General features: G+C 40.3%; 1 protein-coding gene across 16 annotated transcripts in view; it reads left to right on the top strand.

Moving 5' to 3' along the window:
- Window positions 1-14848: 14848 nt before the first annotated feature.
- The window catches only part of CREM (cAMP responsive element modulator), a 70219-nt gene continuing 62813 nt past the window's right edge, over window positions 14849-22254 (top strand). For 15 of the 16 annotated variants that reach the window (XM_046012128.1, XM_046012126.1, XM_046012121.1 and 12 more), the window contains exon 1: window positions 14849-15065. The gene's annotated coding sequence lies outside the window, so the exon portion shown is untranslated. The other variant, XM_046012114.1, reaches the window with a different exon arrangement.

Here is a 22254-nt window from a genome sequence, read left to right as displayed (position 1 = left end):
TTGCGGGACTCAAATTTACAAACCTTGAAATCAAGAGGCATATGCTTTACTGACTGAGCCAGTCAAGAGGCCCCTGAAAGCCAAACTTCTTGTAGGACAGTAGAATAATTTCTATGCCTGGAAATAGGTACTTCTCCTCCTGTTAGGTCTTTAGTTGGAGGAGAGATGGGAGGCTAATCTAGGTAGGAGTTGAGCTGAGTTTAATTTTCAAATTCCTGTAGCTATATTTTGTGTTTAGGGCAGGGTTGGGTTGCCAGAGTGATTAATGTCTGTTCCAATGTGGACCTTAGGTCTTCCCTTTGTTATATGTCTCAGAGATCTCTTTGCATATAATTGTACATCTCCAGTCATGCAGCAGTATTCTGCTGTTAACTTTTTATTCCAAGTTTGTTAACTTGGAGGGGAACAGTACTGGGAGAGGCAGAGTGAAGTGGGTTAATCATATTCTCACTCTTTTTTTCTGATTAAGCCTTAGTTTTTAAGCAAGACCCATGGATTCCTCACCCTCTGGAGGTGTGGTCTCCTCTACCAAGAGCAAGGTTCTCTTCCTGTTTCTCTACCAAAAGTAGGGTTCTTTCCCCCTATTCTTTCCTGCTGCAATGACTTTTCATGAGCCCCTTAAGTACCATAGTATTTGTTGGCCTTGTTTGTAATAAAAGATTAAGACTTTCATTCCATAGTGGAGAATCAGAGCTAGACTGCAAACCAATGGACACTATGTCCTTTGTGTGGGCCCTTTCAATCCCCCCCCCTTTTTTTTTTTTAATAAGTGCTGATAAGGTTTGTAGAGAAAGAACTTTAAGGAAAGTATAGACATGTCCATTTCAGCAACCCCTATGATTTTTATATTGTGCTGACAGCCTCCATTCAGCCTTCATGAATTCCTCAATTGTTTTAGTTAAATTTATCTTACCAGTGTCTGGTTGTGCTTGTCTCAAGTAAGTTAGTGCTTATATCTCTTCTTTTCCTGCATAGATTTGTCCTTCCTTAGATTTTGGGCCAGTGGATTGTTCTGTGACCTCAGCTGTCTGATAGCTTCAAAAATGTGAGGTTAGTTTGCCTCTTTTCTATTGTAAAAGTGAGAGAAATGCTCCTTCCAGCTCTTTGTATCCCCAAATGAGCTGAAAGTCAACCCTGTGTAACTTCTATTTTTTTAATTTTTAAAAATTTTTAAAAGATTTTATTAGATAGAGAGAGAGAGAGATAGCAGGAGTAGGGAGGCGAGGGAGAATCAGGCTCCCCGCTGAGTAAGGAGCCTGATGCGGGGCTTGATCCCAGGACCCCTGGGATCATGACCAGAGCCCAAGGCAGACACTTAACCTTCTGAGCCACCCAGGCATATATTTAGGAGGGCAACTTCTAAATATACAGATACCTGGCCTTGCTTAGGACTGAGGTACAATATTTGTGTGTGAGCACCAAAAACTAGTATTTTTTAACTTCTCAGATGATGATTCGGAGACCTGGAAGCTCTCTGAATTCCATAGTTAAGAGATTTTTATAGAGTCTGCATCATGTAGGCAATCTCCAGTCCCCAGAGGACCTGGAGTTGGGCTAATAGTTCCAAGCTTCCTTTCTTTTTAATTTTTTAAGATTTTATTTATATATTTGAGAGAGAGAGAGAAAAAGAGAGAGAGAGAGCATGAAAGGGAGGGAGGGGCAGAGGAAGAGGAAGAAGCAGACTCTCAACTGAGCAGGGAGCACCATGCAGGGTTTGATTCCAGGACCCTGAGATTATGACCTGAGCCAAAGGCATACACTTAACCAACTGAACCACCCAGAAGCCCCTAAATCTTTAAGTGTATTTATTTGACAGAGAGAGAATGCACAAGTGGGGGGGGGCATACTCCCCACTGAGCAGGGACCTTGATACTGAACTTGATCCCAGGTCCTGGGATCACGACCTGAGCTGAAGGCAGCCTTCCAGGTGCCCCTAAAATTTCTAAGCTTTTAATCATGGCCTGGTCTTTCTGATGATCAGCCCCCACCCTGAAGCTATCCAGGAGGCCACAAAGAGGTGCCATTTTTTTTTTTTAAAGATTTATTTATTCAATTGACAGAAAAAGAGAGAGAGAGAGACATAGTGATAGAGGGAATACAAGTAGGGAGAGTGGGAGAGGGAGAAGCAGGTTTCCTGCTGAGCAGGGAGCCTGATGCCGGGGCTTGATCTCTGGGATCATAACCTGAGCCAAAGGCAGATGCTTAACCAACAGAGCCACTCAGGTGTCCCAAGAGGTGCCATATTAAAACAAAAGGTGTTCCTGTCACTTAGGATATTACAAGGGAGGTAGGAGCCCTATGTCCGAAACCAAGACCAAAGACCAAATATTAGAGCAAAAGATGTTCGTAGCACCCCTATCACTTGGCAGATTACAAGAGTTTTAGAAGCTCTGTGTCAGGAATCAGGGGCAAAGATCAAATATATATTTCTAATTATACAACAATTAGCCATTCTATGGGTGTGCAGAGGTATCTCATTGTTTTTTTTATTTAGATTTCCCAAATGTCTAAGGATGTTGTGTTGAGCATCTTTTTATGTGCTTATTTTACCTCTTTGTGTCTTCTTTGGTGAAATATCTTTGCCCATTAAAAAAAAATTGTTTTTTACCTTCTTATTCTTGACTTTTGAGAATTACTTACACATTCTGATAAAAATCCTTATCTTACATGTTTTCTACAAGTATTTTCTCCCTTTCTCAGTTTGTTTCTTTTTTCTTTTTAATTTTTTAAATTAACATCATATATTAATATATTATTTGTTTCAGGGGTACAGGTCTGTGATTCACCAGTCTTACCCAACACCCAGAGCTCATCACAACACATACCCTCTTTCCTTGCCCCTTTTCTATTTTAAGAGTGAGAGAAATGCTCCTTCCAGGTGAATATATCCTTGTGCTCGGATGGAGGCACATCCCAGCCCTAATGGACAGAAGCTCCTGTGCTTGGGATCTTTCTAGACTTATGCATCTTTTCATCTGGTTGTTCATTTGTATCCTCTATGATAAACATTAGTTTAAAAAAAAATGTAGAGATTGCATGAACCTCCAAGCTATTATATTCAGAAAGTCTCTTTTTATCATCTAAATGAGTGTTTCCAAATTCTGCATGCTAACAACTCAGATTCATAAATTTCCAGTGAAATACACAGCCAGTCTTAGAAATCAGTACTAAATTATAAGCTGTCATGCTTGTGTGTGGGTAACTGGGTTTCCCAATCATAAAAAATAATCTCTATTACTAAAATGTTACATTTCATTTTAGGAAAATGACATCCACATGATGGCACTATAACCTACAAAATAAGAGGTTGTCAATTTATAAAGACTAAGAACTTGGTAAATTCTAGTTAAAGTACTTGTTATTGATGAAGCATGCTTACAAATAAGGCATTTTATACACACATAATATGGATATCATTTATCTCATGTTTTACAGAGACATACTGGCTAATCCTTCACTTTAGGTGCATTTTTCACATGACTCAATAATAGCATCTTAGTTCTCATCTTACTAGAAAACAGTTATTAAACATTTCTAGCACATAGCACTGAACTAGATAAATCAAACAAAAGCAAACAAACAGGTATTTAGAAGTCTGGTGTGAGTATTCACCTGTTTTGGAAGCTATTTAATGCATTCTCCATAACGTCATGTCTTCTTAAAGGTTATTTTAAGGGATAATTGAGGAGAGGGAAACAGTACCATCACAAAGTTAAATGTTGGCAGGGAACTCGGCTTTAAATACATGTTGACTGGGGTGCCTGGGTGGCTCAGTGGGTTTAAGCCTCTGCCTTTGGTCCAGGTCATGATTCCAGGGCCCTGCATCAGGCTCTCTGCTCAGCGGGGAGCCTGCTTCCTCCTCTTTCTCTCTCTGCCTACCTCTTTGCCTACTTGTGATCTCTGTCTGTCAAATAAATAAATAAATAAATAAACTTTGAAAAAAAATACACATTGACATTATTACTTAATTACAATTATGGTAAATACTACAAAAGAGATGCCTAAATAAAATGAAAACATAAATGGTTAAAGGGTCTTAATCCAGTCTGTTAAATAAAAGGAAACTTCATTGAAGAAGAGATAATGAGTGAGCCAACCTCTGAAGGATGGATTGAAATTAAACAGGCAAAAGAAGGGGAAAAGCATTATAATCACAGGGAACAGCATGTGCAAAAAGCCTGAAATAGCATAGTTCAGTAATTGAGAACATAAAAAAATCCATCCCATCTTGATTGATCTATACAAGTCAAGATTTAGTTCAGAATGTTTTATTATCAATTTATTAATCTCTGTTTGAACACTGTATTGAATTTATAGAAGAACTACATTTTAAGTTTGATAAAAAATTAACTGTTTAGAAGGAAAAATATTTTCCATGACAAAAATAGTATAAATAATAGTACCATGAAGCCTATATAAGCCATAATGTAATTACAATGGACTGTTCTCCTTGAATGAAGCATGTCCTCCATGAATATTTCTCAATGTCTGAAATAAACAATACTTTTGCATTATAATTAATTAACAAATAGAAGAAAGATAAAGTAGTAATTTAAGAGTTAATTAAAAAGAAGTAATTTAAAACCCATTTTGTATGTTGCAAATTTAAAAAAAACTTCAGGTGATCAAATGGAGACTTTTCTGGAAATTCTAAATAGAACTATGCATACATATTAAAGAGTTTTTTAGAGATTGAGGACATTGGCTCTTTTTCAGCCTAACTTTATTTTAAAACTTGAAACTTTTTTTTCCCCTTGGTACAGTTGTGTTATTTACTCTTTTGCCCAAGGAGCATGATTGGACGTGTGTTATGGCTTCCTAAATTAAATAGAATCAGAGAAAGAAAGAAGAGGGTTTTTTTTCACCCTCCTTTAGCAACTAAGCAGGTGTTCAAAAGAAGAAAGGAGAAACTAAGGGTCAGTGTGTGAGCACAGGGGTGTGACACAGGTGTGGCTGTGTAAGAAGGCGCAGTATCCCAATTACAGAGACAGAGCACTGCAGCCTATAGGGGACCTGAGTGTGTAATATGAGCACTCAAAGGCACAAGAAAGGGAGTGTGGTAGGTGTTTTAAAAATCTCTCCAGGGGCGCCTGGGTGGCTCAGTGGGTTAAGCCGCTGCCTTCGGCTCAGGTCATGATCTCAGGGTCCTCGGATCAAGCCCCACATCGGGCTCTCTGCTTAGCGGGAAGCCTGCTTCCTCCTCTCTCTCTCTGCCTGCCTCTCTGCCTACTTGTGATCTCTCTCTGTGTGTCAAATAAATAAACAAAATCTTTAAAAAAAAAAAAATCTCTCCAATGAAGAAAAGGAAGGTAGATCAGAAACCCCTTTCCCAGGTTATAGGTGGTGAGATCAGTCAGGGATATTTAATAGCATCCTGTGGGTCGACTCAACTTGGGTTTGTAGAGAAGTAATCCGGTGCTTTAAAGGGAAAATGATGGAATAAGGAGGGGGGTGAATGAAGCTTCACAGAGTCAGGAAAGTGATCAATTACAAAAAGGGACAAGGCAGGGTGGGTCATTTGGATTTGTTAACTGGTGTCCTCCCACAGAGATTAGGAAAGAGGGGCCACATGTTTAGGTGCTGGCTAGAGCTAGCTATAAATTCTTCTGATAGCTTTGAGTTTTCTTGCGCAAGCACTTCAAGGGAGGTTAGAGTCATTCTAGGGATGCCACCTTGAGCTGTTAGAAACTGTTCGCTTGTGTTTTGTTCAAGTCTTTATTAGTCAAGGTTGAGGCCTAGTTGAGAAAAGGGGTCAGAGCAGTCTGCATACAGTTTGGTTATGGAGAAAACATTCGTCAGGCTAAAGGACAGTACGCAATGACTATTCTTCTGGATATGATTTTCACATTCTCTAAGTTCAAAATACAAGTACATGTATGTGCGGTTAAACTTTACTATATGAGGGCACCTGGCTCAGGTCGTTCATTCGGTTGAGTGTCTGACTCTTGGTTTCAGCTCAGGTTGTGATTCTGGGGTTGAGGGATGGAGACCCACGTGGGGAATCTGTGCTCAGCAGGGAGTCTGCTGGAGATTCTCTCCCTCTTCTTCTGCCCTTCCCCCTACTTGTACATGTGCTCTCTCTCTAAACGTGAATAAATAAATCTTTTTTTAAAAAAAACCACTTTACTAGATGATTTCTAAACATTTCTACCACTTCTTCTACTATATTATAAATGTGATATAAATTGACTATATAAATAAGGATAGCTAATAGTTTTGAGCATTGTACTATATTAAGCCTTAAATTATTTATTAATTCTTCACAAACACATTATGGAGCCAAAAAGAAAAGGAGGCTGAGAGAGGGGTTAAGGACACAGCACAACAATTGTGACACAGAGGCCTTTTCCAATGTGTTGGTAGTGATAATCTCTTTTTTTAAAAATGCCTGGCCTCTCCCTTGTTCTAGTTCTTAAAAGCTTGAAGGGTATATAAATGTATACATATGTGTGTGTGTGTGTGTGTGTGTGTGTGTGTGTGTATCTCCACCCTTTTACCATTTTACTTTTCCTCTCTTATTCTCTCCTTCTCTCCCCCATGAACGTTTTTGCTGATAATCTGATTTAGGATTCCAGAACACCAACCCTAAGTTATAGCACTGACAACTCCTCTCCTGTGTTGGCCTCTTTTTTTCCTTCTTTTTGGTCTGATCTGTTGCCCATTTCAGCATCTGAATCAACTCAACCTAAAGCCTTTTATCCAGCTCTTGTTAGTTCTTGTATCTGTTTTTAGTTTGGCTTACTTTGATTTCTCCTTTTTTTTGACAACCACGTGTCTGAGTCTTGATAGCTGCCATTTCAGTGTAATGGAAATTAGTCTTCAGAATCTTGTCCTGATCAAACAGGTTGAAATGAGCCCTCTTGGTCATGGGAGATGTTGTCATATTTCAATCCAGTAACTTTCTAATCTTAACATGGCACTCAATTCTTTTAAAGGGTCTTAAATAATAGTCATTGGATTTAATTCTGGGACCAGTTTCAAATTTCTTTTAAATAATTAATAAATTAATTAGAAAGCAGTTCATATGCTCTATGAATTATCATTCAAGTCTTTGCCATGCTGGTATTCTCTAGCATCTCATTTACATAGTTAAAAGTATAAAAATAAAGAAACACTAATTACCATCATTATTATATGAAAAAAAATTTTGAAGAACAGAATGAAGTTGCTACATTAATTCTAAAAAATCCTGCAATTTCCAAGGTTGACCAGTGGTCAACTTAAACCAAGCTTCTTAGTTTTCCAGGACTTATGGTTCTGACAATAGTTACAAAGTGACTCTATGCGGATAAAAGTAAATCTTGGCAGGCAACTGAATTTGTTGTCAATAAAAACATGTAATAGGGCACCTGGGTGGCTCAGTGGGTTAAAGCCTCTGCCTCCGGCTCAGGTCATGATCCCAGGGTCCTGGGATGGAGTCCAGCATAGGCATCGGGCTCTCTGCTCAGCAGGGTGCCTGCTTCCCCCTCTCTCTCTGCCTGCCTCTCTGCCTACTTGTGATCTCTGTCTGTCAAATAAATAAATAAAATCTTAAAAAACAAAAAACAAAAAGAAGATTCCTAATGCACTTTAAAACAAAACAAAAAAAAATTTGAAAGTACGTTTTCATTATATTTTTATGATTTAAAAAATTACAATAGTTTAAAGACTGCAAATAATCTCCCAGTTTTAAAGAATTCAGTGACATGAGGTTGTTTAAATAAATATTTTAGATATTCTGGTGAGTTCAGAGCCATTAGATTTGGATGTTAAAGTTTATAAAACTCAAAAAACAAAGAGCACACACTCATATATGAAAGGATATTTTCCATGTTGGAACCCAGGACTGTTAACTTTCTGGTAGAATGAAACATTTCTTCCCAAAAGCAAATTGGAGACATCATAAATCAAGTATATATTACATTGACTTGTTTTACTTTTCTCAGATATTTAAACTAAGCACAATGTATTATTTGTTAGAATCTTAAATCCTAAAGCTTGAATAGAAAGGGCCTGTGTAAACTACTTTCAAATGAATCCATTTTCCAACTCTCACCTGTGGTAAATTGGTAGCTAAAGTAGGTGGGTAGTCACTTAAACAATGCAAAATTCTGGAAACTTGTGGTATAATAGAAGTAGTATAGAATTAAAAGTCACAGGGGCTCCTGGGTGGCTCAGTGGATTAAGCCGCTGCCTTCGGCTCAGGTCATGATCTCAGGGTCCTGGGATCGAGCCCTGCATCGGGCTCTCTGCTCCGCGGGGAGCCTGCTTCCCCCTCTCTCTGCCTCCTTGTGAGCTCTGTCAAATAAATAAATAAAATCTTAAAAAAAAAAAAAGAAAAAAAAGAATTAAAAGTCACAACGCCTAGGGGCACCTGAGTGGCTCAGTGGGTTGAACCTCTGCCTTAGGCTCAGGTCATGGTCTCAGGGTCCTAGGATGGAGCCCCGCATCAGGCTCTCTGCTCAGCAGGGCGCCTGCTTCCCTGCCCCACCACAACCACCGCCACAGCCGCACCTGCCTCTCAAGTAGGCAGGCATATTGTGATCTCTGTCAAATAACTAAATAAAATCTTAAAAAAAAAAAAAAGTCACAAAGCCTGGATTCTAGTCCTGCTATTACCAGTCATTAGCCCAAGTAAATATTATAATTACTTAGCCTCCACTTTTTCTTTTTTCAAAAAAATTTTATCTTTTTGAGAGAGAGAATGTGCAAGAGAGAGAAGGGCAGAGGGAGGGGGGAGAGAGAATCCTTAAGCAGACTCCCCACTAAGCACAGAGCCTGACGTGGGGCTTCATCCTAAAACCCTGAGATCATGACCTGAGTGGAAATCAAAAGAGTCAGACACTTAAACGACTGGGCCACCCAGACACCCCTCCACCTTCTAATTTACAAAATAAAGGAGTCAAATTAGATTTTTAAGACTTTCTAGAGCTTAGATCCCACACAAGTCAATGAAGGAACTTATACAAGTCATAAAGTATTAATTATAGCTAACATTTATTCAGTGCTTTCTTCGGGCCAAAGACAAAATTCTACACACTTACACACATGAATTAATTTTCATAATAACCTATGAGGCACGTACTAATTTCATCCCCATTTAATAGGTGAAGAAACTGAGGCATAGAGAGGTTTAGAAACTTGCCTAACATTTCCACACCTAGTGGAAATGTTATCAAAATTGGAATTTTGTATCAAAATTGGAATTTTAACTCAGAATTCTGGCTCTAGATCCCGACAACAATCACTAATTGCAAGCAAAGAGAAGATAGATTATTTCTAAAGAGGATGAGTAAAGGAGATAGTATGTGGGCTGTATCTTTAACAGGCAGATAGAACTTGTGAGAAAATGGAGTGAATAAAAGCAAAAAAGATTGGAAAATATAAGGTAATTATCTGGAACAGTAAGTAGTAAGGTTTGGCTAAAGTGCTGCCTAGTAATAGTCTTGCAGCTCACTAGATCTGGGGATCTTTTTTTTTTTTTTTTTAAAGATTTTATTTATTTGACACAGAGAGAGAGAGAGATCACAAGTAGGCAGAGAGGCAGGCAGAGAGAGAGGGGGAAGCAGGCTCCCTGCTGAGCAGAGAGCCCGATGTGGGGCTTGAACCCAGGACCCTGAGATCATGACCTGAGCCGAAGGCAGAGGCTTAACCCACTGAGCCACCCAGGCGCCCCTAGATCTGGAGATCTTAAAAGAGGTAGATTTCCAGGCCCTTTCTTTGGGGATTCTGACTTAGTAAGTGGGCCTACCGCCCGGGCACATCTGTTTGACAAGCTCATCACATGACTCTGATGTGCCACAAGGTATGAGGACCAGTATGGTATAAAACACAGGGGACTAACATGGAATAGGGCTGTAAACTTAAGTTGGACCCACATAATGCAAGGCTTTTTGCTAAACTTAACCAATAAAATCTCACTGAAATTTTTTGCTTTGTTTTAACTAATTTTTGTTGTTGTTGTTGTTTTTAGAATATGTAATGCATACATGTAGTAGAAAATTCAAGAGGCCACCAAAGGGAATTCAATCTCCCTTCCACCTTTGACCCCTTAAGTCCCAGTCCCTCTAATCATTCAAGATTATTTTTATTAACATATTGTATTATTTGGCCCAGGGGTACAGGTCTCTGAATCGTCAGGCTTACACATTTCACAGCACTCACCATATCATATACCCTCCCCAGTGTCCATAACCCAACCACACCCTCTCCAATTATTCAAGATTTTTAAAAAGAGAAATCAAATCACAAGAGCTATGTATTGGAAAAATGAAACAGAAATACTTAGGTGAACTATATTGGAGGCAAGCATGACCCCAGTCACTGGTAATAGTGGGAATGAGAAGGAAAGGATGGATGCAAATTGAGGTGTTAGCATATAGCCTAGAGCATGGCATACACTTCAATTATAACCTAAATGGATCCTCAATGATAAGAGTACAGAATAACCAAAATGACTCCAAGGTTTAGAGGCAGGATGACTGAGAACAGAAAAGTGTCGGTAACATTGTTGAAACAAAAAAAACCATGGTTCAAGAATGGAGAGGAAAGATGATATGGGTAGTTTTGAATCTGTTGAGCTGAAAATGATCATAGGCCATGCAAGTGGAAACTTCTATCAGGTGGTTGGAAATATGATTTGGAGCGAGGAAAGAAAGTTGGGATGTTGGGGTATAACTTTTAAGAATTTTCTTTTCAATAGAAATGAGAATGATGGGGCTCCTGGGTGGCTCAGTGGGTTGGGCCTCTGCCTTCAGCTCTGGTTATGGTCTCAGGGTCCTGGGATCGAGGCCTACGTTGTGTTCTCTGCTCAGCAGGGAGCCTACTTCCCCATCTTTCTCTGCCTGCCTCTCTCCCTACTTGTGATTTCTCTCTGTGTCAAATAAATAAATAAATCTTAAAAAAAAAAAATGAGAATGATGAAATAACTAAGGAGGACAATGTAGAAGATGATTAAGAGCAGAAAATTCAGATCTATATTAGGGAAGCAAAGATGAGTGAAACCAGGGGAATCAAATGTTATGGAAACTCAGGGAGGAGACATTAAGAAGGTAGAATTAATTAGGAAAAAAAGGTCAAGGAAGCTGAAGAATGAAAAAAAAAACGTTTCGGATTCTGTAATCAGAAAGCTGTCTGGGTGGTGGGGGGTGGTGGGGGGTTGGGGGTGGAGAGGGCAAAAATCAGATAGCCAGGAAATAAATGAGTAGGTGGTGAGGAATTGAATACAGCAAGTGCCTTCTTTCTTGAGAAGTCTGATAATGAGAGATGGCAAGAGATGGTACGGTAGGCATATGGGCAAACAATGTAATATGAATGTATACCCTGAGCTGGCAAGTCTGTAGCTTTCTAGTGGGAGAAGTAGTGTCAACAGTTTTCAAGTAGAGACCAGATGTGAATACATTTGCAGTCAGAGGAGACGGAGCCAAGAGGAAGAAAGAGAATAAAGGTACAAGATAGCACGTAATTGAGTTAGATCTGATATGGGAAAGAAATAACATCTATCTTATAACTGGTTTTAGAATGGAGAGGAGGAAGGTGTTCCTCCTGCCACATAAAGGGAGGGAGGATTTAAGGCATTTTGATGTGAAAGGAGAGTCTATGGGTGTGACTGACAGCCTGTATTTTCTCAGGAAAGTAGGTGTTCTAGTTGTCCCTCCTCAACAGAGAACTATTGCCTAGGTGAGGAACCCAAAAATCTGGACACTGCACCAAGATAAAAATAGCTAGCTTTCCCAACCATTTCAAGTTTTTATTTAAACTCTAGTTAGTTAGCATATATGATAAAATTTGTTGCAGGTGTAGAATTTAGTGATTCAGCACTTACATATAACACCCAGTGCTCATCACTAGTGCCCTCCTTAATGCCCATCACCCATTTGGGCCAGCTTATTTATTTAGCACATACATTATGGTAGATACTTTAATCTTTTTTTCTAAGATTTTATTTATTTATTTGACAGACAGAGATCACAAGTAGGCAGAGAGGCAGGCAGAGAGAGAGGAGGAAGCAGGCTCCCCGCTGAGCAGAGAGCCTGATGCAGGGCTCAATCACAGGACCCTGGAATCATGACCTGAGCGGAAGGCAGAGGCTTAACTGTCTGAACCACCCAGGTGCCCCACTTTATTTAATCTTTATAACAACGCTAAGTAGTAGGTACTGTTATACTTTCCATTTAAAAAATTTATGCCTTCCTAACCCACTCTTCTTTATCCCATTTAAAAATTTTCTATCTTTATTATAGGTAATGAGAAAGTGAAAAATCCCTTATTGGCATTTCTAATCAAATGTTTGAATTATTTGCAAGGGATACCCCTGAGAGGTAGGTGATTTGTCCTCAGAGCTCAGGTTTATTTTAGAGTCCTTTAGTATGGATAGGCAGCATGATGCCCACCCCCCTCCCCCAGGGATATCTATATCCTAATCCCTGTATCCTGTGTATAAATCAGTTCACATGGCAAAGGGAAATAAGGTTACAGATAGAATTAAGGTTGCTAATCAGCTGATTTTGATATGGGAAAATTATCCTGGATTACCAGAGTGGGCCCAATGTAATCACAAGATTCTAATAAGTAAAAGAGGGAAGTGAGAGCCAGAATCATGGAGATGGCAGCAGGAGATAGACTCAACCTGCTGTTGCTGGCTTTGAAGTTGGAGGAAAAGGGCTATCAACCAAGGAATGTGGGTGGTCTCTAGGAGATGAAAAATGCAAGGAAATGGACACTTCCCTGGAGACGACAACCCCTTGATTTTAGCCCAGTTGAGACGTGAGACTTTTGGCCTATAGGACTGCCAGATAATAAATATGTGTTGTTTTAAATAACTAAGTTTGTGGTAATTTGTCATAGCAGCAATAGGAAACCGCACGTACCTTTCCTGCTGCTATGTCGTGCCCTTTCTCCTTAGACCCCAGCACTACTCTTCCCCTACTCTCAAGAAGGAGTTGACACTTACATCTTAGTGTATGTTGATTTATCACTTACATCTTAAATCCTTTAACTATCTATGTAAAGAACGCAACAAACAAGTAGGTGGAGAACAACGTTCTGGGAAAGGCGAATGATCACAATTTTCACTCAATTCTTGTAGCTAAAAAACCTATTCATCCTGCACTGGTCAACCTTGACCACAGTGAATGGTAAGACTTTGAGTGTTTGATAATCCTGTTTTATTCTCTAATGACCCCTTTTTTCCTGAGCTAAAATGAGATGTATTATTTACATATAATTATTCTGTGCCCGCCTTGTCTAACCACATACACTTAAAGGACCTGGCAGTTTTTAAATTTTTATTTATTTTTTAAAAGTTTTTTTTTTTTTTTAAGATTTTATTTATTTATTTGACAGAGAGAGATCACAAGTAGGCAGAGAGGCAGGCAGAGAGAGAGAGAGAGAGGAGGAAGCAGGCTCCCTGCCAAGCAGAGCCCAATGCGGGACTCGATTCCAGGACCCTGAGATCATGACCTGAGCGGATGACCCACTGAGCCACCCAGGTGCCCAGGGCTTGGCCGTTTTTTAAATTTAATTCTGTTAATGTGCTAATGTTCCTCATTAATATTTGCAAGCGGTGGAGATGAGCACCATCTACTTTATTGCAAGAGGAACTTTTATGTCAGAGGGGGAAGTGAACTTACCAGATTTTTATTCTTTTATCTCTGCTAGTATGCATTACAGCTGGAAGTAGTTCAGGCTGGCCAAAATCAGGGACTGGAGAGAGTTCAGAATTTTCTCCAACTCTACAGAGATTCTGTTGTTTCACAAAGCTTCCCTTCTCTACCTGCACTGTTGATATGTTTCTATTCTTTCTCAGCAGTTTTTCAAGTGGTGTCCTTCACACTGGTCTCCCGCACGACACATTCCTGGGTACTATAAAGTTGGGTGGCAATCATTGTTTGAATTCCTTTTTCCCGAACCTAAAGAGGCTTGTCTTTAGGCTACGAAGCCTCCCTGTCGGAGGGCTTACTCAGCCTTACAATTTAGTACGTTCTGAGTATGCATAAATGGGTTCCTAGAGTACAGCGGGTCAGAAACGTTCCTCTTACTGGAAAGCCCTCAGTTTCCAGGGGATAAAAAAGAAAACTCTCCTCAGGGATTTCTGCATGTCACCAAAAGCCTTCCTTTCCTCTGTCACATCTCCAAGTGGGAACTCGCTGTTTATCCACGACCCTGACGCACAAAGTTACTGGGGTGGCGGCAGCAGGCTGGCGAGCAAGGACAGCCAGTTGGACTCCCTGAAGGCTCAAGTCCAGAGGGGTATCCGGGACCTAGAAGCGTTTTTCTGTATGCAGACGCTGCAGGAGCGCGGGAGTAAGTATGCTCCAGCAGTCCGCTCGGCAGACCCGGGGCGGGGATCCGCAGGATGAGCCCTTGGCCGGAAGGACCCACAAAGCTCGGGACCTTAGCTTGGGTTGGGGATGGAGCCGCCCTAGCCGGCAGCCTAGAGAATGGACGACCTCGAGATACAAACCCCAGCGACCGCCGTTAGCTTTGTTTGCAGCCGACTAGCCCTCGGGCGCGCGCGCGGCGAAGCGACTTCCGGTTTCCAGGCCGCCCCACAGGCCCAGCCCAGGACTCGGTCTTCCTCCCCCCGCAGCCCAGTTCCCCCTCCCGGCCCCGCCCACCTCCCTGGTCCGCCTCTTCGCGCTAAGGCCACGCCTTGGCTGTCCTCCCCACCACTTAGGCCCCGCCCTCTGGCCACTCATTTCCCCCTCCTCCCCTCCCCCCGTTCCATTTAATTGTTGGATTGTCAGCGCTGCACTCCCGCTGGTGGCCGGCAGGGGGCAGAGTTCGAGTTTGGATTTTTTTCCGCCGGGCGAACCCGGGGAGGCAGTCGCGGAGTGGGGGAGGGGAGGGCGGGGCGCGAGGACGCGGTTCGGTCGGCTGCTGCGCTACTTTTGGTCTCGGCTCGGCTGGCAGGCCGCGGCTGCCGCATCAGAGCTGACGTGGGGACGACGTGGGGCCGCCGCCGGCGCCGGCGCCGGGTTGCTGGGCGGCGGCGCCGCTTCTGAGCGGCGGTCGGGCTCGGCGTCTCCACCTCCTCCCGTCCGTAATCAGTGACGAGGTCCGCTACGTAAATCCCATCGCGGCGGGTAAGTGGCGCGCCGGCCCGGGACCCAGAGACCTCGGAGCCGACGACGCGGCACAGGAGGCGGAGGCAGGAGGCGGAGCGGAGCCGGGTCGACGGGTCGGGGGCTTCGGGGCCCCGGAGCAGGGGCGCGGGGGGGCTCCAAGGCCGAGGGGAGGGCGGGGAGAGCGGGAGCAGTGCGGCCGGCGGCGGCAGTCCGGGGGCCTCCCGGTAGGGGCGGCCGCTCACTGGTCCCGCTCCGCCCGCGGGGTGCCTTCGGGTTAGTGCAGAGCTCTCCTGAGCGGGAAGCGGGCTGCTCTGCTCTCGCAGCCCTCCCTGACTCCTTTTGAACTTGGTACAAGTTGGGCAAGTCTTTGGGAAAAAGCGTTACTGCTCTGATGAGTGGGGTTCTCCCTCTTTGAGAAGAAAAGGAAACGAGAAGTACGGACGTTGGTTTTATTTACCACAGCCGACGATTCGTAGCACCTTTGTCTCAATTATATGGACTCCGTTTAGATAGAAATCACCGTTAACCCATTTCTTCTCCGAAACATGAGTCGGGGACACCGGCGTTGAGTCACTTTAGTCCCAAAACACAACAGAGCTGATGAAATAGTGCGGAGACTTTTATAATAGCTGCGAAGAAGGAACAGAACCCTGACAGCTGATAGAAATTGCAGTTTCTCTTGTTCTTTACCTTTGATTTGTGCCTTTTTAGAACGCACCTAGCAAGGTTCCCAGAACATGCTGGACATGGAGTAGACACATTATTCAACATAGTTCTTTATCCTACTGCCTATTGCACGAATACCAGGTCCCCCTAACTTTAAAATCGCTGAGACCTTCCGTGCACAAAAGCAGCTGTCAGCTTAGTATCAAATTTTCAGCATTTTTGACTTACAGGATCAGCCTGAAGGTCTCACTGAAACTGAGAGAGCCCCTTGTAACAGTACCTCTTAGCTCCATAACTTCCTAAAATTTCTTCCTTTCAAGCCTGATTTGGCGGGCTGATGAGACTGTAACCACCTTCCCTTTAAATAAATAGAAACCTCGGTGCACGATAGAGATCCGGTATGAAAATTGTAATAGATTATATTAATAATTCGTGTTCTGTTTTTTTTTTTTTTCCTTTGGGTACCACGTTTTTCTCCTCGTCTTGGTCCTATGTTGGGATAGTAAGCAGCTTTCCCTTCATATTTTTAAAATTTGAACTTTTTTCTTTTCTTTGAACTTTTTCCTCCCAAGGATGTTAAATTGCAAATAATGTTTTGGCTAGTAAGAACTAGGTACTAAAAAAATAATGTATAAACAACTGCTTACTGATCCAGATACAGCTTTTAGAAAGATAGTTAAGTGGGTTTGATCCTGAATGAGTAGAACACTTAAAGCATTGTCATATTAAGTGTTGCTAATTACACAAATATTTTTGTATAAATCTGTAAATAGATTAGTGTAAGCAGATGCTTTCCCAGTGACTTGCTGGTCAACCTGGAATTATTTTGGTGAGTGTGAAGTTGTAATTTCACTGATGTTTTGTGTACATATCTTGTAAGAATATATGAATAAATTTTTATTGAATGTGTAAACACAGAGGAGCTCTTCAGTCTTTGTTTTTGCTTTGTCCTGGAAGGTTATTGAAATTTCCTTCTACTGTTGAGTTCAAGAAACTTCAGACTCCATAGACCACTTTAGTTTGCTACTGAGGCAGGTTATTGCAGGATTAAAATGTAAAATCCTTTTTAGAATTCCATGAAGAGTAGGGAAGAGTTTCAGGCTATTAACACACATAAGAAATCCTGATTGAAACTTGACCAGTACGTACATATATTTATGATCTGTTTTCCCTAACTTGATATTCTCTGTAAGTTAATATTGGGCCAGAAAATTGAGCCAGGTTTATTGTTGACGTAGTAGTCCATTGGAAAGCGCTCAAATGTCCCATTCCATTTAGATAGACTTTTAAAAGTAAAACTGAACAATGTAAACATTTCACAGCTGAACCACTGACATTTTGACATGCGGTCAACATTGGTCATTAGGAAAATAAGCCCGAAATGTCTTTGAATTCTGTTAAGTATTTCAACTTTATTGAACTAGTGGATTCTGTATATAAAAATGAACTTTGAGAAGAGTTACTGTACATTGAATGCAATTTTAATGTTATCAATGCAGATCATAAAAATAAAAATTTCAGGGGAAATGTTTTTTATCCATTACATACAGGTAGAAATAAACATTTTAAATCATTTTGTTAATTTCCTTATCAGTGCTCGCTTCGGCAGCACATATATTAATTTCCTTATCATTTTGTTAATTTTCTAATTAAAGAATATTTAAGGTTTTTAAAATACTTTGTACTATGAGAACTGTATAATTAAGAGTACACTATAAGAGTAAATCTTTTCACTCATGGGTTTTCTTTTTCTGATGCTTTAGGATATCCAGTAGAGAATAGGGGTAATGAAGAGGAAAACTTAAGGATTTTATCGTGATACTACTCATGAAGACAACTTGAGTCTTATTGATATATTCCATTTACAGCAAAGTTTAAAAAGTACAATATCTATCTTGCACTTTAGTCTTGCACATCTTTTGATTGGCTTTCTCAGGAGCGTTAGAGGAAATTGTTGCCAAGGGGTATATAAAACAGTTTTGAGGAAGAACGTAGGCTAGAAAGTTATGTGGGAGTTTTGCTTAAAGCCTCTTGGAATAACTGTCTCACTGGTGAGGGAGGATACTTGCCTCATAGAAAACCTTACTAGCCGCCCTTTTGTGAGGCTCTTTTGAAATACCCAGTTGTCTCCAAGTGGGAAGCATCTTTGGGCATATTTTCTGAACAGTGATTCAGCCAGACCTGTTAAATGTCAAAATCATGTGAAAATCCTAATGGAGCTCGTGTGATTCTGATAATTTGAGAATTTCCCAAAAACAGTTTTTTCGAAGTTATCTTCTTAAATTTTTTTTTTAACACAGTGGACTTAAAATTAGACCATCCTAACTCATGTCATTCAGTTTTGTTCATTTTCATTGATAGAGCAAAAATGATTTTTTTGCTTTGAAATGTTTTAAAGTGGAGTTATATTCTAGCATTGATATTATAAAAGCTCAGGTGTTAGAAAAACTGAATCATGTATAAAGACCTATGATACTGTGTATGGACAGTTGGGATGCTTTCACTCCTTTTAAAATTGATGGAGGTGTTAAAATTAACCTATTTTAAGTACGTTTCTGGACTTAGAACTAAGTAGCAGTTTTGTTCATATACACAAAATAGGACCAATCTAGGTAAGTATCATAACGTTGAAATTCATTTCTCTGAACATTACTTAATTCAAGTGTCTTATCTACTCTTTTCCAGATTACTGGTTAATAGTCACTAGAGTTGTACTTTGTGTAGATAAGTACTTTGAAATGTAGTTAAAGTGCAGTAGTGAAATATAATATTGAACAGGAGAACCCAGCAATGACTCCAGTCAAGCAAATAACTCACAGAAGATTTTAAATTTTGTTTCCTTCCATGAAGTGGTAGTGGTGGCGACAGTGGTATTTGGCGAGGTGGAGATAGGCCATGATTCTTTGAATTTTAGTTTTCATTTCCTCCTTACCAGCTGATTTTATTGTTCATTGACTATGAAATAACCAAAAACAGGTGCCAGGTGGGGAATTAATTGAGAAAGGGATGCTGAAATAGTTAATCCTTTAGTGACTTTATAAAAACTTAAGATTTCTTAAATAATAGGTATCTGCAGCAATTAAATTGGAGTGGCCTTGAATCTGTATTAGAAAACCACCTGATTTTCTCTATGATTCATGTTTAAAATTTTAAAGACATTACTTGCAAGTGTCTCAATTATTTATAAGTATTGCTCCTGGCTACTTCTGTTTTTACACAAAAGTGTAAATAAAGAATGTTATTTGAAAGTTAGTCTAACCTTGTTTCACAATGATTGCAAAACTTTAAAAGTGGTATAATTTCCTGTCACTGCTCTCCCACTTTGTTTCTCCTGTACTCATCTCCTTAATCTAAATGCATGTAGTAAGATAGGCTTATCCCTGCCAACTTGAGGTGTTTGGCTCTTTGTAATTACTTCTCTCTTCTACCCAGCCCTGCTTTCTCCTAAGTTTTTAATCGATGTCATTGAAATGAACCAGCTCTATATGCACTTCATGTTCTTCTTCCCTTATCTTTCAAACCTTACTCGCTATTGCTGTTTAAATCATGATTAACCTATGAAGATCTCCTATTTTCCGAAGGAACTAAAACCTTGCTTCATCCTGGAACCAGAGAAATAGATATACTTTTCTGTGGTCTCTCTCTCTCTTCCTGCTTCCATGAGAGGTGTATCCCCTTTTATTCCACATTTTTTCCTTTTTATTTTGACTATTCTAATTGCAACGTGGGATTTTTTTTTTTTGGTTGTGTTTTTTGTTTCTCCCCCTTCCTGCAAAAACTGTCTCAGTGCATAATTTACAATTTCCATTTTTGGGATCTTGAAAGTAGAGCAAGAACTTAGGTTGTTTTGCAAGTGTCTTTGTAAAGAACTCTATATATTTGTCATATTTTCCCAATTTTATAGGTCTTTCCAACTGTAATATCTCACCCCAAAGCCAGGATTTTTTAAAAAGCAGCCTGCTTTTATTGTCTTTCCAAAGCAGTCTATTTAATTTTCATAGAAGCAGCTCTTTTTTAATCTTTTAAATCTATTTAATAATTTAACATGCTATTTAACAGAATTCCAAAATTACAACAGTAAGTATAGCTGGCAAAATCAAGTTGGGTGATAAATATGTCTAACTCTTGCTAAGCATCCACCACAGCTGTTAGAAACAGAAGTGCTTGGGTACACTAGAGAGTGACTCTGACATTAGGTGTGCTATAGGTTTTATAGAAGAAATACAGAGAGTTGGTTGGGGAGAAGGAAGTTGGCTAGGTAAGCTTTTATATTCTGGTAATGTTTCCCAAGAAGTTTGATCTTTTTTTTTTAAGGTTTTATTTACTTATTTGTCAGAGAGAGCAAGCAGGGGAGCGGCAGGGAGAGGGAGAAGCAGGCTCTCTACTGATCATGACCTGAGCCAAAGGCAGACACTTAACCAACTGAGCCACCCAGGCACCTCTAATCAGTGTATTTTAAATACCTGTTACAGAGAGCTTTATATTAAGGAATACTTGATAGCAATGAAATTAATTGAATCTGTATGCCAGAGGGTGACTAGAGGGTGACACAGATGAAGAGTAAGGTGAATGCCAGATGTGATTTTGGCAATCCAACCTATGACAGAAAATTTTTACCAGTAGGATAAATGGCTTTTCTCCATATACAGCACAGAAATGCACAATAGACAAAAGAATTTTGAACTCCTTTTTCTCTCTTAGTATAAGCTCTTATTTGCCTATAATAAACTAAGATGTGCCTTTCCATTCTAAAAGTTTTCTTTAGCAGATAGGACTTAAAAATATATTTTTATAGAAAATTGGTAGTATCCAAGACCTTACATCAGTAACCTTTATGATTTTAGGCATAAGGAGATCAGCTTAAAAATTCTAACCTCAGGCTGTATTGTGAAATGATGAATTCAAGGGGTATGTTTTAGGCCAAATAGAATATATAATCTCAGTTTGAGAGCATATTAGGACATTTGAGCTCTTAACCGTTCAGGTGTTTGTGTATGTGGAAGTGGGGGACCCTAAGTCAATCCTTGTCTACCAAAGAATAGCATGTTCTAGAATAGTAAAACCAGATTTGAGACGAGATCAATAGTATAAAAAGCAGCCAAGTTTTTCAAAGTACGCACAGTTTATACTTTAGTAAAATTGGGTCTCCTGCTTTACAAATCCACACAAGGTAATTTTGAACCTGAAAAATTAATGGAAAGGATTGGTATATCTTAAAATTGAAGGCTTTACAACAAACTTTATTAAGCCTCTACAAAGTACCTCAAACTATAATGCTCAGAACTTTGACTATTCATTAAAGCAGGGGGTCTATTGGAGGATTTTGAATAAGTAAATAAATAACGTGTTTGGATTTGCATTTTGAGTAGAGTGTTGTGGTCTAGTGGAGTAGATTAAGAGGGTTTGAGAGAGAGGTTTGAGTGAGGTGAAGTTATTACAGGGAGGGACAAATTGCTTTATGGAGAGGTAGTTATTGCTTTAATCATGTCAAATAATCAGTTTCAGAACTAAAGCAGTGTCCGAAATGATGGAGAGAATGGAGCGGAGTCAAGAGATACGAGATAAAATTATTGAGGCTGAGTTAGGTAGTGGTCCTTGCTTATATTCCAAACACAGTTAGACATTTTATGTTTATTATTACATTTTATCCTCACAAAAAGATCTCCATTTGACAGGAAAGAAAGCTTGGAAAATTTTATAATTATCTGAGGTCATATAGGCAAAGAACCATAGAACTCAGAGCAGGGTGACACTGAGATCAGCTTCCAGTGCCAGTGTTTTTATACTACACACTATTGCTACCAATAAACCAGTCTGCCTCCTCAGAAATTGAGGACATGGGAAGTAGGGAACGAAAGGAGAGGAAAACTCCCAGATGGGGTGGCTGAGTCAGTGTTGATGTCACTCACTGAGAGAAGAGTACAGCAAGAGGAGAGATGCAGAGTGAGGACATTGAGGTTAGATTAGAACATTTGGGGCTTGAGGGTCTCTGAGCAAACCAATGGGCAGATGCATATGGGCGGGAGCTCAGGAGAGAGAAGTCTAGACTGCAGATGAGATCTGAGACTGAGTGAGGATGAAGTAGTCTAGGGAGCCTGTGTAGGGGGAGACTTGTGACAGGAAGCCTGGGAATACCAGCCTTTAAAGAGCAGGCAAAGAAGACTGAAGACAAAGGACTGGGTAATTTGGAAGAAAAGTGTGAACACGGTGTTCCAAAGAGCAGCAGAAAATTTGGGAATTGGGAAATGCTGTAGGAATATAAGGAAGATTGGACTAGAAAGCATTCTTTTAGATTTGGCAAGCAGGCAATCAGTCATGATGACTTCTTAGAGAGTAGTTGGGATGAAATCATGCTTTGATAGGCCTGAGTCAGAATCAGTTTTGTCTGATGGTCATCATTCTGGCATGAGACTAGTCGTTTTCCCTTTTGACATCTTGTGGCTGTGGTGTCTGGAAGCTGGTACTTTCTTCAGTGCTGATTGCCTCTGGGAAGAGAAAGTAGGTAGCCCTTCCTGCACTTCAGTGAATACCTTTTGCTGCT

The sequence above is a fragment of the Meles meles genome, chromosome 7 (genome assembly GCF_922984935.1).
Source record: "Meles meles chromosome 7, mMelMel3.1 paternal haplotype, whole genome shotgun sequence".
NCBI classification, from domain to species: Eukaryota; Metazoa; Chordata; class Mammalia; order Carnivora; family Mustelidae; genus Meles; species Meles meles.
The sequence above is the reverse complement of the archived record's forward strand: the minus strand, read 5'-3'. Positions and strand labels throughout refer to the sequence as shown.